Below are 13,461 nucleotides of genomic sequence, written 5' to 3' on the forward strand. Positions count from 1 at the left end.
TTTTGGCGTGTTTCATTGATAAATTAGTATAAAATGATTTGCGCCAAAAAAAAGGTGCAACTTAGGCCAGTATTCTGGCGCAAAAGTAAATCTGCCCTATTATATTTGAACATACCCTAATATGACATAATAACGCAATTCACCTTCTAAATCTAAGTGTGATATGCCAATTTGGGTCAAAGTAAGCCGCACTATAAGATGGTAATGCATCTCTTAGTCCCTAGTGACCTCTCTCGGCCAGCCATATAAAACAGAAATGTCTTGCATGTCAGCATTTTCCTTTCCACCTGAAACCTTTAAAAGCAGAAAGATTCCGTTGAGAGAGTTCATTGAGAGACAAAAAATTTCACTAACAGGGTTGTACTGGCCCACCAGAGTGCTTGAGAATCCACCAACGTGTCCAAGCTCATACAATAATGGGCCCCAATGGTCCAAAAGAAGACAACTGTCACGGTCCGCGGCCATGGACGCTGCAACAAGCCAATTTGGAGATGACCTTGAAGCCAATCGCTTGCCACTATGGTCTATTTCTTATTGGAAGATTTACATGTGACCAGGGCCGGGAGGCTCTTACATTATATTGTACTCAATTGTATTCACATCCTTAGGACACTGATACAATTGACAGTTCTGGCGAGGCAAGGGAGCCATCAGTTCCCTTCCCCACATTCTGTGCTTTTCTTGTGATGCAGGGGGCTCGATGACGTCATCGCACTTACTGTCATTCTGCTGGAGCAGCCCCGGCCTGCATCACTGGAGGATGTAGTGGAAATAGGGACAGGTGAGTGCTTGTTGAAGCATGTGGCACTAACTCCAGGGGGCTGTGTGTGGCACTATCTACGTTGGTTTTTATGCTCCGGGTTTTGAGGAGCACATATCCACTAGCCCCTTATATTAGAGCTTGTAATATTAAGAGCTCGGCTGGTAGATGCGTGCAGACCAATACTCGTAGCCTAAAAATCAGACTGTAGCGGGAGCGAGGTGAAAATAACTTGGTTTAAAAAGTATGCATTTGGAACCCCCAACCCCCATATAAAAATCTTCCCTTTTAAGATGTCACCAAACAAAAAGCTGAACTTTGAACATTTGTAAAAAAAACAATAAAAACCCTTAGGGTATGTTCACACGAGGTCATTACGTCCGTAATTGACGGACGTATTTCGGCCTCAAGTACCGGACCGAGCACAGTGCAGGGAGCCGGGCTCCTAGAATCATAGTTATGTACGACGCTAGGAGTCCCTGCCTCGCTGCCGGACAACTCTCCCGTACTGAAAACATGATTACAGTACGGGACAGTTGTCCGGCAGCGAGGCAGGGACTCCTAGCGTCGTACATAAGTATGACACTAGTAGCCCGGCTCCCTGCAGTGTGTTCGGTCCGGTACTTGCGGCCGAAATACGTCCGTCCATTACGGACGTAATGACCTCGTGTGAACATACCCTTATAGTAATTTTATCTACAGTAAAAAAAAAAATGGAAAAGTAATTACAAAGTCCAGACTGTTTTTTCAGCCGAGAGGAAGGGGTCAACTCAAGTTAGATTTTGAGATTATAAAGAAAGATGTCTACGGGGGAATCAGCCCCATTTATTAGTACCACAGCTGCTTTGATAACGTGGTTTGAGAAGCCTCCGGATCGGTTCCATGTAACTGCCTGTTCCAGTCCCTCCCTTCATCTCCGTCCACAAAACAGCAGAAACATCTCACATTCCCGAGCAAGTGACAGCTCCTTGCACATGTTCCCCATTGCTTGGTAATAGCTGCCCCAGCTCTGCACTTTGACCACCCAGTCTTGCTCGCCTCCTCCCAGCTTCCCAGGGGGTTGGTGTTAGGGAGGGATGCTTTTGGGTCAGGTTCCAAGGACTATACAAGCAGCAGCCTGGAATCCTCTACTTCCTCCCAGGCCCCCACCTGCATCAATGGGAAAAAAACATACTGCCAGACACTTCTGAGAAGCAAGAAATATAAGCCAGCCAGGGTCAGTTGTAGTCTGCAGAGACGGATTATCTTAATCTCTGGGTTCAAAGACCCCCCGAAATCCCTCAGTGAAACCATCAGGGGCTGCCTTTCAGCCAGGTGGGTGAGAGGGATAAGGGGGGAGTCAAACACATTAGTAGGGCTTTTCTTTAAAGGCCACTTACATTCCACATCTGTTCCACGTCAGAATGGAAAATAGTTGATTATTTATCCTCTTTTTTTTTAATGTAGCCGACCGTAATGGCAAAATGGAACATAAATTGATTGTTCAGCCAAAGAGCTTGAAATCTAAGCAGTAGACAATGATGTCTTACTTAATTTATCTCTACAAAAGTTCCTCCAGCCAAGATCAAACAGGTGACTGTGCTCCTGAATCCTTTACATACAAAATCTTTGTGTAGTTTTTCTCTTCTAGTCTGTGATGTCTGTTCTCCATACAGCTTCTGACACAAGAAATAGCTACTTCCTGTCAGCCATATTTGCAGTCATGGGGCTAATATCATGGTTTTCTAGTCATGTCTGTGCACAGCCGGGAATAGACAACTCTCATCCAACAGCTGTCTCCTTGACTCCACCATAAACATGCTTGTTCGGGTCTGCACAATGGACCTATTATCGTCATGATAAGAGCTGGGGAAGGGAGCAGACGTCTGGGGAAGCAGAGTTGAGAGGACAGTGGGTCCACCAGTCACTGATTATATATATATATGTTAACTTAAGGCTGGGTTCACACAGAGTTTTTTTGACGAGTTTGACGCGGAAACCGTGTCAGAAAACGCAACAAAAAACGGCTGAAAATGCCTCCCATTGATTTCAATGGGAGGCGGAAGCGTTTTTTTCCCACAAGCGGTAAAACCGGCTCGCGGGAAAAAGAAGGGACATGCCCTATCTTCGGGCATTTACGCCTCTGACCTCCCATTGACATCAATGGGAGACAGAGAAAGCATATTTCGCGGCGTTTTATGCCCGCGGCGCTCAATGTCCGCGGGCGAAAAACGCTGCAGAAATCGCCGTGCAGGCAGACAAAAAAATATGCCTCAAACTTCCAAACGGAATTTTGAGGCAGATTTTCCTCCTGCAAAAAACTCTGTGTGAACCCTTAGGCTGGGTACACACAGAGTTTTTTGATGAGTTTTATGAGTTTTTTTATTTCAATGGTAGGCGGAGGCGGTTTTCTCCCGCGAGCGGTACAACCGGCTCGCGGGAGGAAGAAGGGACATGCCCTATCTTCGCGCGATTACGCCTCTGACCTCCCATTAACGTCAATGGGAGGCAGAGAAAGCGTATTTTGCGGTGCTCAATGTCCAAACAGATTTTCCGCCTTCAAAATACACTCTGTGTGAACCCGGCCTTAGGCTTCTTTTTCGCCTTCAACCTAGCTGAAAAATGTCTCTACTAAACCACTGCTTCGGTATCCTCTATTTTTTCATTTACTCGATGTTGTAAACAAGTCAATAACTTAAAGGGCATTCTCCCTAAATTAATTTTGTGGTAGGTCATAAAAACATATCAGAAGAGATTATTGGAAGTTCATGAACTGGGGCTCCCTCTTCCAAAAGGGGCCATGCTCAAGTGCTGCTCAGAGATGTATTTTATTTCTCTGAAAATGAAAAAGAAAAAAAACCTAGAAAACTAAAGAACACCTTAACCCTTGGTTTTGGGAATTGAGGAAGGTTTTAGCTTATAGGACTCATTGATGTCATTATCTGACATCTCTGTGGGAATTTAGGTGGAATGCCCCTTTAAGGACAGCTAGTTAATCCTAAATCTGTTTGGTGACATGCTTGGGATCAGAATTTTTTATGAAATTTGATACTCAAAGTTATATTCACATAGTCACACAAATACGTTAAAGACAATGCTATTACAAATATATCATAGTTTGTGTCTTGTAAATTTTAGTCTCACAATCATGGCCGGTGTCAGCACCAGGCTAACCTGGGCAGATGTCAGGATCTGCTGGGATTGGATGGCCTATGATGTTCTAGGTAAAAATCATCTATTCTTGTCAAGCCTAGGGTGGGATAGTCTCAGGGCCCACTGTGAATGTATTGCCCATTGCCCACATACACCTGGACCCAGCCCTGCTCACAACCAACTCAACTTGAGCAGCATTTGATCTGAAATTATGACTGGTCATTAAAGAGGTATTGCTATTCTATCAATTGCTAGGTCTAAATTCTGAATGCAACATCTGCAACCCCTATTTCTACGCCACCGGGTCTTTAGGCCTCACTTAAATAGGTTAATGAGCTAAAAGTCAACAAATTTCGCTGGGTCATTGTTTGACTCCATAGATATGAACTATACATGCTCGGTTCCGTTTCTCCTTAATTATTTCTGTGATCTTTTTGCTTTCTGAAGCTCTCAAAAGTCGTAATTCTCTTCTGGTAGTTCTTATACAAAGGAGTAAAACAATCTTGAAAAGATGAAAAAGTCTGATAAGAAAAGTATCTATGGAAAAAATACCACAGCAGACTAAAATAACTTCTAGCATTATAGATGGTAATTTCCAGTGAAGATCTTTATGTTTCATCAACTCATGCACACGTCAGTATTCTGGTCAGTATTTTGCTTCAGTATTTGGAAGCCAAAACCAGGAGCAGGTCCAAAACACGGAAGAGGTGCAAATGTTTCCATTATAGGTTCTCTGTTTATTTTCCACTCCTGGTTTTGGCTTCAAAATACTGAAGCAAAATACTGACCAGAATACTGACGTGTAGGTCGGAATGGAGGAAGAAGAGAGGGAAAAGCAATGCTTCATAATCACATTAGCATGCTACATCAGCCAGGAAAATAGACCACCAGCCTGTGACGTCTAAAAACGTATAGTATTACAAGGGGCTCCAGTGTATGTCAGGATTGTTAACGGTTTATGTTCTTGAGTATTTACCAGGACAGTCCCCTTTGAATTAGGGCATTCACAAGGTTCTCCAATAACCCTAGTGGGTCACCACAATTAAAGCCACCATTTATAAAATTCATTTCCAGAACCTTGAAGATTTTAGGTAGGCCGGCAGTGTGTCATAAGAGCCCTCTTGGTGCTGTTAATTGGCAGAGGCACTACTGAGGTGAGGTTTTGGCAATCATTGGCACGTTAAGGGTCCTTGCCCACTAATTAAGTATCACACATGCTGAATTACACATGTCGTTTTTGATGCAGTTTTTTGAGCCAAAGACAGACGTGAATCCACTGTTGGCTTTAAAAAATAATACAAAAACAGCATGCGTGATACCAGCCTTAAAAGGGAGTTTTAGAAGTGCCCTAATTTAAAGGAATAATGTCTTAGATAGTTTTAATAAAGTTTTTTTTTTTTTGCAATGATCCCTAGATCATAATATACTCACTACACTGATTTGATCGCTGAGAACAGATCTTGGAGACCCTGACTACATGAGCTGCGTTTCTATACATACAGTGTGTCCAGGGATTAAGCATGCATATAAATTACTCAATGTACATAGACCTGGTCTTGCATGCGGGGTTTATAAGCAAACAGCATTTTTTTGAGTAGTTGGGGTCTCAGACTGAATCAGTACAGAGAGTTTATGCAAAAGGGGCACAGAGCACTAAAAAGGATAGTTTCAATAGATATGATTTACTATAAATTGGGCAACCCTTTTGTGGTTTTAACTATACCTGGATCATCAACCACAACCATCAACCATTTTACAGAAGGAATTTTTTCGATTATAGGTAAATAAAGATTAATCATTGTATAATGAAATATTATACAATGACTTAAACAGCTGTTGGGGTTGTTACAATGTATCTCTAAGCTATTTTGATTATGCAGTTATTAATAGGGTCTTCTCAACTCTTTCATTTATGTTTTCCTGAAAGCTGGGGATTCCGGAGTTGGGCCCACGACCTATCAGAAAAACAGGGTTCCTCTGATCACCATTCCAACAGATGAGGCAACAACTTCCAATTGCAGATTGAATGGAAAATGGCAGCGCATGTACGTCACTCTCTCCATTTAAGTCTATGGAAATTACGGAAAGAGCCAAGCCTCCATGTAGTCTGTGGCTGCACGTGGCCACCTCGCCAGATACTGATCTGTGAAAAAAAACAATCAAAAATCAATGACACTTAAGAGATCCTTCCCTCCGGTAAATGAAACTATTGTGCCTAAATTTGATGGATCTTGTCATTACTGAAAGGGGAATTCCCATCTCAGACATTTATAGCATATCTACAGGATATGCTATAAATTTCTAACAGGCGTGGGTCCCATTTCTGGGACCCGCTCCTACGTGGGGAACGGGCATCACCTGACCCCCAGTGTGGCAGCATCAGGCAGCCGTGTCCAGATGGAAAGTGAATGCAGAGATGGCCTGGCATATGTGCAGCTCTCTTCAATCACCATGGGAGTTACGGAAACAGCCGAGCGTCCTGTGGGTATGCCATACATTTCTGAGATAAGAATACTACTTTAAGGCTATGTTCACGCAGAGTTTTTTGCAGGCGGAATTTCTGCCTCAAAATTCAGTTTGGAAGTTTGAGGCAGATTTTCCTCTGCCTGCACGTCGATTTTCGTTGCGTTTTGCTGCATTTTTCGCCCGCGGCCATTGAGCACCGCGGGCATAAAACGCCGCAAAATACGCTTTCTCTGCCTCCCATTGAAGTTAATGGGAGGTCAGAGGCGTAAACGCCCGAAGATAGGGCATGTCGCTTCTTTTTCCTGCGAGGCGGTATTACCGCTCGCGGTAAAAAGACGCCTCCGCCTCCCATTGAAATCAATGGGAGGCATTTTCGGGCTGTTTTTGACAAGTTTTTTGGCACGGTTTCCGCGTCAAAAAACTCATCAAAAAACTCTGTGTGAACATAGCCTAAGACTGAAGACGGGGATGAAAAGAGTTGACAGATATGGTAACCAGTTTAAAGGAGTTGTCCACTTTTGGCAACCCTTTTCTGTTAGAAAAGTCCGTCAAACATAAGTTAATCACAGGGTTTCCTGCTGTAATCTGCAGGGGAACCAGACAGCAAGTGTTCCATTCCCCTGCAGCGCCACCACAGGGAAAATGAAGCATTGCATGGTGCCTATTGAAATCAATAGGCGTTCAATGAATGAACTTGCGGGATCCTCCAAAGAGAGCGAGAGAGAGAGATGTTCATTGTAGCCGTTCTCCTCTGGCTGATAAATCGGGATCTTGAATTAGAGACTCCCTTCTATTAACTGAAAATCAGTGTACTTGAAAGTATGTTTCGTAAACCAGACAACCCCTTTAAAAGGTTTTCCGCATACAATTCCGTACCTATAGATATAGCAGACCAGTGTTGGAAATTATTGTAGCAAATTTTTGTCAATTCAGACAATAGTAGTTATGCAATAAGTGGCCCTTATTACATACTAGAATATCTAAACAAGTAATTTTTTTAAGTTTTAACATAGATGACGAATCCTAACCAACATCTCAACTGACACGGTTTTTGACATACGTACGAGATGTTGGTTGTCTGCATGATCCGTTATAACTATAGTTACATGTGTTTTTGTTTATTACATGATCTTACACGGCTCCAGTACTAGATACAAGTTTTTATTGATATCATTTTTTCAATCCATGAGTGTCATTCGTGTTGGCTCATTCTGTTTGCTGTCTCCTACATGTTTGTTTCCCACACGTGAAAGGGACAAAACAGGCCTTTTATGTCTATTTTCCCCCAGCTTGTTTGGATTTGTTTTTGCATGCGATTTGACTTCTTCGTAGACAGCTCCCTAGAGATGGGTTTCGTGTGAGAGGTGAAGCAGCTTGCTGTGTTGATCTTTCCCAGGGGAGATATAGGACGGCACACTCTCTACTTGGTGGGAGATCCCAACATTCCAGTGTTGGGGGAAGTGCAAATAGGGTTATAGGTTTCTGTATAGTGTTAGTGTTCACGTCGGTAATGCATTCATATCATGGTCGCTTATTCATAACGATCTAGATCAATACTATCATTATGGATATGGCGTCAACATATTCACGGTGGTGTTTTCTCATGGCACCGATACTGGTCTCAATCTAAATATATCATGTTTGATATTTGCCCCCTAGTATGCAAAAGCCGACTTTTAAGGTGTCAGGAGTAAGTTATTCTTTGAATAAAATCTGTACACTACATCCATTGCGTGGTGCACAGAATACAGCACAAGCCGGCTTTTTTGAATATATTGAGCCAAAATATTGTCCATGTTTACATAACTTTTATATGAATTCAAATCACTACCTTCATCAATGTGCACACATATGCACATATTTTCCATTATTCAATCCAAGCAGCATGTAGATATTGATGTGGATGGTGATTTTATTTCAGACAAGGTTTCCATGATAAAGCTGCACCTGACAGCAACCAGAACAGGGAACACAAATGTTCTCTCGAAGTATCGCAGCCCCAGGCTTTAGATCTTTAACTTTAAGCGATCACATCTCAACATAGAAAACAAGTTTTTAAATATCGTCAACATTTTTTAATGTACACGGAAAGGTCATTTTAGAAAATCTCTCTTCTAGGCTTCCTTTAACGTTAACAGCGTGGAGAAGTGTTTGCGGTATTCAAGGGTATAACTATAGGGGGTATTGGTATTGGTATTTGTAGCAGAGTTACTGCCCTCATGTAAAGTTTGGCCCTGAGGTGATGTAAAGGAGATTTGTGGCAACTGAACTTTACTAGGCCGGTGTTCACGGCACGCCCGGCCACAGCAGGAATAAAAGAACGCTTTTAAGTATGAGAGACGCGATTCTTAGGCCGTATGGGACAAAACATCCTTAGACCTTTATCACATGAATGTATTTATCATCAGTGTGATGGGAAACACGGAAGAAAAAAAACAAATGACATACGGAAACCACGTGGACATTCATATGGATGTTTATTACATTCATATGGATGAAAAATCAGTTTTTCATGGACGCAAATCGAACGCGCTCGTGTGAATAAGGCCTTAGACACGGCTCAGGCAGGTGGCTGGTTCACACTTTGTCATGCCACTCCCCCTGATGTGGTTGGTCTGGTATTTTAGGCCTACTCGGCAGCAAAAATTTAGCAAAGATGGCGTCCCGGCCATACATTCTGGCGCTAATACAATCTAGCCACCTTCGAGTCAACCATCACATCAGTCTGTACAAATAAAAAGCAACGCTACGTTGCAACTGCAATATACATCAGCAGCACAAACACGAATACATAGGCCGGACAGGCCTCTCCGCCTGTGGAACGCCACCAAGGGAAATTAAATGGCAACCACAGCGCTTCTTAAAGGCATAGTGCATAAATAAATGTAACAGATTCAGGCATATGTACAAATATAAGGCAAAGTCTCCATTAAGAGATGGGAATTCTCCTCCACACACTAACTACTCTGGGATTTGCCACCTGTGGGGTCCTGCTAGACCATTATCTCAAATTCTAGATGGTTCATCTGACACTAAGTTCGTACTATTGGTAACTGCATGCTTACATTTTATTGGGTTAATCTCAAATGGTACAATCTGTGCTACACAAAAGCAAAAAAAATGTGTGCAGCCCTGGGCAAAATAGAAAGAAAATCTCTTTCTGGATGTTCTGGATATTACTGGGCAGAGATGGCGGCTGCGTTAGTCACAGATGAGAGGACTGTAGTTGCTCTGCGCTATTTAGCCTTTGACGTTTATCCGATTTACAGGTTAGCAGTAAGAGATATGGTCCAGTCTCGAGATCCTGACATCCTGCATCCTCTCAGTTCTATGCTGTGTGGGTGAAGCTTTCCCATTCTCTATTTCACCACACCTGAAAACAGCCTTCCCCGTAGTGCGGACGTCAACATCTCCTACAACAAATACGTCTGGGGTTACCCATAGCAACCAAACTAATTATAACATGAGACCAGCGACGCATTCGTCTCTGGCCGTCTCCCAAGCAACCAGATCACCCGTGTTAAACCCGACAGCGGTGAGAGGCACATTACCGACCCTGCTATAAAAATAATAACATATCTGATATGTTATACAAAGACCCCACACTTCATAAAGACCTCTGCAGAGATTTATAATGTCCGCATAATAGTGTATGAGTCACCGGTAACTAATGATTAGAAGCGAAGGAGGCTGGAAAATAGTAGCAGCTAAGGTCTACATGGAAAATCTCCGGCTGAGCCAGTAATGCTTAGATGCAGGTAGCGTATTTACTGCAATAACAAAAATTGATGGAGCCTCATATTTAGGCTAAATCCTTTCTGTAGGGTAAGCTTGGGATATATATTTTTTTTTTAAATATAAACGTGACCCTTGCAGAGTTTGATTTATATCCCAACTCCTAGAAAATAAAAAGTATTTTTAAACGGGTTGTCCTTTAATGAAACAAATTTTTAGGCTGTGTTCATACTAATGGCGAAGGTTCAGTTCGGAGCCTCCATCGGCAACCACGCTACAATTGATGGCAAGAATAGCGTAGAATGTAGTGTTATTCCGGTCGTTAAAATTATGGACTCCTCGGCGGAACCCAGACAGACCACATTATAAGCAAATGGGGTCCGTTAAGAGTCGTTGATATGTGTCATATGAGAGATTCAGTAGAGCATCCACAAGATGCAGATGTGAACAGAGCCTTTTGTGGTGGGACCACCAGAGACCAGCTGCATGGCACCCTTCAAATTCAAGAAATATCCATTTTTTTCATTGGAGGTCCTTGAGATCCCATCACAGCTTGGGCCTCTTGTCTCTAGTAAAGTAATAGGAGTACCGAGCAATGTTTCCGAGGCCAATATGGGCTAAGTACTTTAGTGCTAGGTTGCCATGTGGGAAGAAAAAGCAGAAGCAAATGTCTCCAGAACGGTTTTGTCTTTTTTGATATTAAAGTTTTCTTAATTGAAGTCAAAGGGAAGAACCATAACACAAACCTGCACAAAATTCCTGTGCCAAAAAACACGCGACTGGGAATTTTATGAATTTCCATTTGATAACACTGTACATATGAGTACTATGCTGAAAAGACTTTGGAAGACTTTGGGGTTTTAAACTGAAGCAGCTTTAAATCTTTTCCTGATTGTGCCTTAAAAACCCCCAAAAAGACATAAAAACAAAAACACACCAAAACTACACTGTATAAAGAGCAGCTACACAAAAGAAAAAAACAGGTTTGACTTTTTTTGTTTTTTTGTTTAATAAGCAGTACTAGGACCTTTTCCTAGAACAATTTCTAAAGTAACTGAATCTTTAGAGCAGGCTCACACATAAATATGTGCGGATTTTCTGCTACATATTTCATTGCAGAAAATCCACAGCATAATACAGTAGCAGCCAAAAATATATGCTGAAAAAAATGTTCAGAAATTGAGCTGCAGTGCGTTTTATTAAGCCGCTGCATGTAAATTTATGTTGCGGAATCGCTGCTTTTCCGTTGCAGGTTTTTCCTATTGTATTGAATGGGGAGATAAAACCCGCAACAAAAACAGCAGATGTTGCAATTTTTGCAGTAGAAAAACTGATTCCACCGCAAAAATCGCAACTGAGAAAAATTATTATTTACCCAGAACTCTGCTTCTGTGTCCAACCAGGCCTCCAGGAATGACGTTTCATACTAGGAAGCCGGGCGGCAGGACGTCAGACTGACGTGTCGCCAATGCAAGTATGACTTTTTTTTTACCTGCAGCTGACATTTCGGCTGAAAAACTGCACACAATTTGGTTCGGTTTTCCGGCCGGTATTCTCTGAGGGGTCCAGGGTGAACACCCTGTGTGCTTTGACACAGCATATCCGCCCTGTGTGACCATACCCTTAATATCAAGTCTAAACAATTTTTACATATCATTTTTTGTAAAGCAATGGGGAAAATCCAAAAAACAACAAAACACCATTAAAACTAATGCCGAAATTACAAAAATATATATTAAAAAAAACGTGTCTACTGTTTGTAGATACCTCATACTCCATGTCTGAATCTGTAATTATGGTACCAGGGGAAAAAATTGATCTGTATATTCAGGCCATAAATAATATTAAAGGGCCAATACATGCCAGGGAGTTCAAATGCAACCAAACGCAGGAGTACCACCAGTACCGCTTATGTCTAGAGTTTGTGTCCCTCTGGTCGGTGTTCCCAATTATGCCTCAGCGTGTCACGTTGGAGACCACCCCTGTACCTCATCGCCTACTCCCATGGTTGCACCATAAATCTAGAAATCAATGCTACCATGCCACTGCAGATCCTTGTGGTTGTTAGTCACTACCTTTCGCAGTATCATCGGTAATACACTCGAGCGGTTGTTTATAACCCGCACAAATAATCCGCTTTGGGCTGCAAATAGGGAAATTAATGCACAGATGTCCAAAATATCACAGTTCAATTTATAGGCTACCATCCCTTTAAAAAAGAATCAGCAATAAACATGAAACTTGCCTTGGACAAGCCACAGTAGTGTACACTCAACACGGCACAATATTTCACTGGTCTAACTTCTCTTCTGAGCTTAGGTATAGTGATGAAGGAGGGGAGCTAGGCGGATTATACTTCAGTCTTCACCCCACTGCAAATAGCTGTGCTGGATAAATTACACACTGTTCTCTGGGTGGTGCCAGGGGGATAAAGGTGATTCTGCCACTACTGGCCGCAAGACTCCTTGTTTACAAGGCCCAGGTGCCTCTTATCTCTGGTCACACTTTTCCTTTCTCCATTGGGTGCTAAAATCACACACGCTCCCTCTTCTGGCCACTGACTGTCATAAAAACGTCAGCCACGCCGCTATCACCTCCTCCAGATGACGCCGTCGGCTGCCAAGTAGGCCCGCCGTTATGACATCGTCCAGTAACAACCGCTGCCTAGCAACCGCGATGCCGCCCATCGATGGAGAGAAACCTTTTCCCGGAACTGCCTACTTACAGTAATGGTAAGTGCTAGTCTGCATACCACCACTGACACAAGGAAGGGTAGACAAGCATGGTGACAGAACAGGCACAGGGGAAGCAAAATGTGACCACAGGAATGACTGGCTGTGACTTCCTTTTTCATATATAGACTGCTATGGCCTATACTATACAGTAGATGTGTGACTATGTTTTTATATGGAGGTACACGGTTTTTTCCTCACGGATATATACAGAGTTTGTGGGCAGAAAATTTGTGGCATGGTCCATTACATGCCGTATTATGGAGGCATTCTCTCCTAGAAGCGTTGCTCATGGAGACATCATACAGTGGCACATTAATGAAGCTCTGTCACCAGTTTATAACTTCCCTACATCCTACCTAATCTAATAGGCGCTTTGATGGAGAGAACTACTGTTTGTTTTTTAAAAACGTTTATTATTGACCAAGTTATGAACATTTTTCGATTTATACAAATTTTTTCTAAATGCCCAATCAGCGTCATACACTTCTCTTCATTCCAGCCCAGGTTGATTCACAGCTCAGCGTGATCTCGCGATATCATGCTGTGATGTGATTTCTTCCCGCAGGTTCTTCTCTGGAGCGACAGAAGACTGAAGAGACATCGCCTCCAACCACTGCAGATTCGGATAAATCT

The 13,461-nt window shown here is 42.6% G+C and overlaps 1 long non-coding RNA gene across 2 annotated transcripts; it reads left to right on the plus strand.

The window, feature by feature from the left end:
• The first annotated feature begins 731 nt into the window (after positions 1–731).
• On the plus strand, positions 732–6,112 carry LOC142662744 (uncharacterized). Of its 2 annotated transcripts, none has more exons than XR_012850963.1 (2): positions 732–781; positions 5,820–6,112. It is a non-coding gene; the product is annotated as an uncharacterized LOC142662744 (long non-coding RNA). The 2 variants fall into 2 exon arrangements; XR_012850964.1 differs by lacking the exon at positions 732–781 and adding an exon at positions 2,211–2,332.
• Positions 6,113–13,461: the final 7,349 nt, after the last annotated feature.

The sequence above is a fragment of the Rhinoderma darwinii genome, chromosome 10 (assembly GCF_050947455.1).
Source record: "Rhinoderma darwinii isolate aRhiDar2 chromosome 10, aRhiDar2.hap1, whole genome shotgun sequence".
Lineage (NCBI taxonomy): Eukaryota > Metazoa > Chordata > Amphibia > Anura > Rhinodermatidae > Rhinoderma > Rhinoderma darwinii.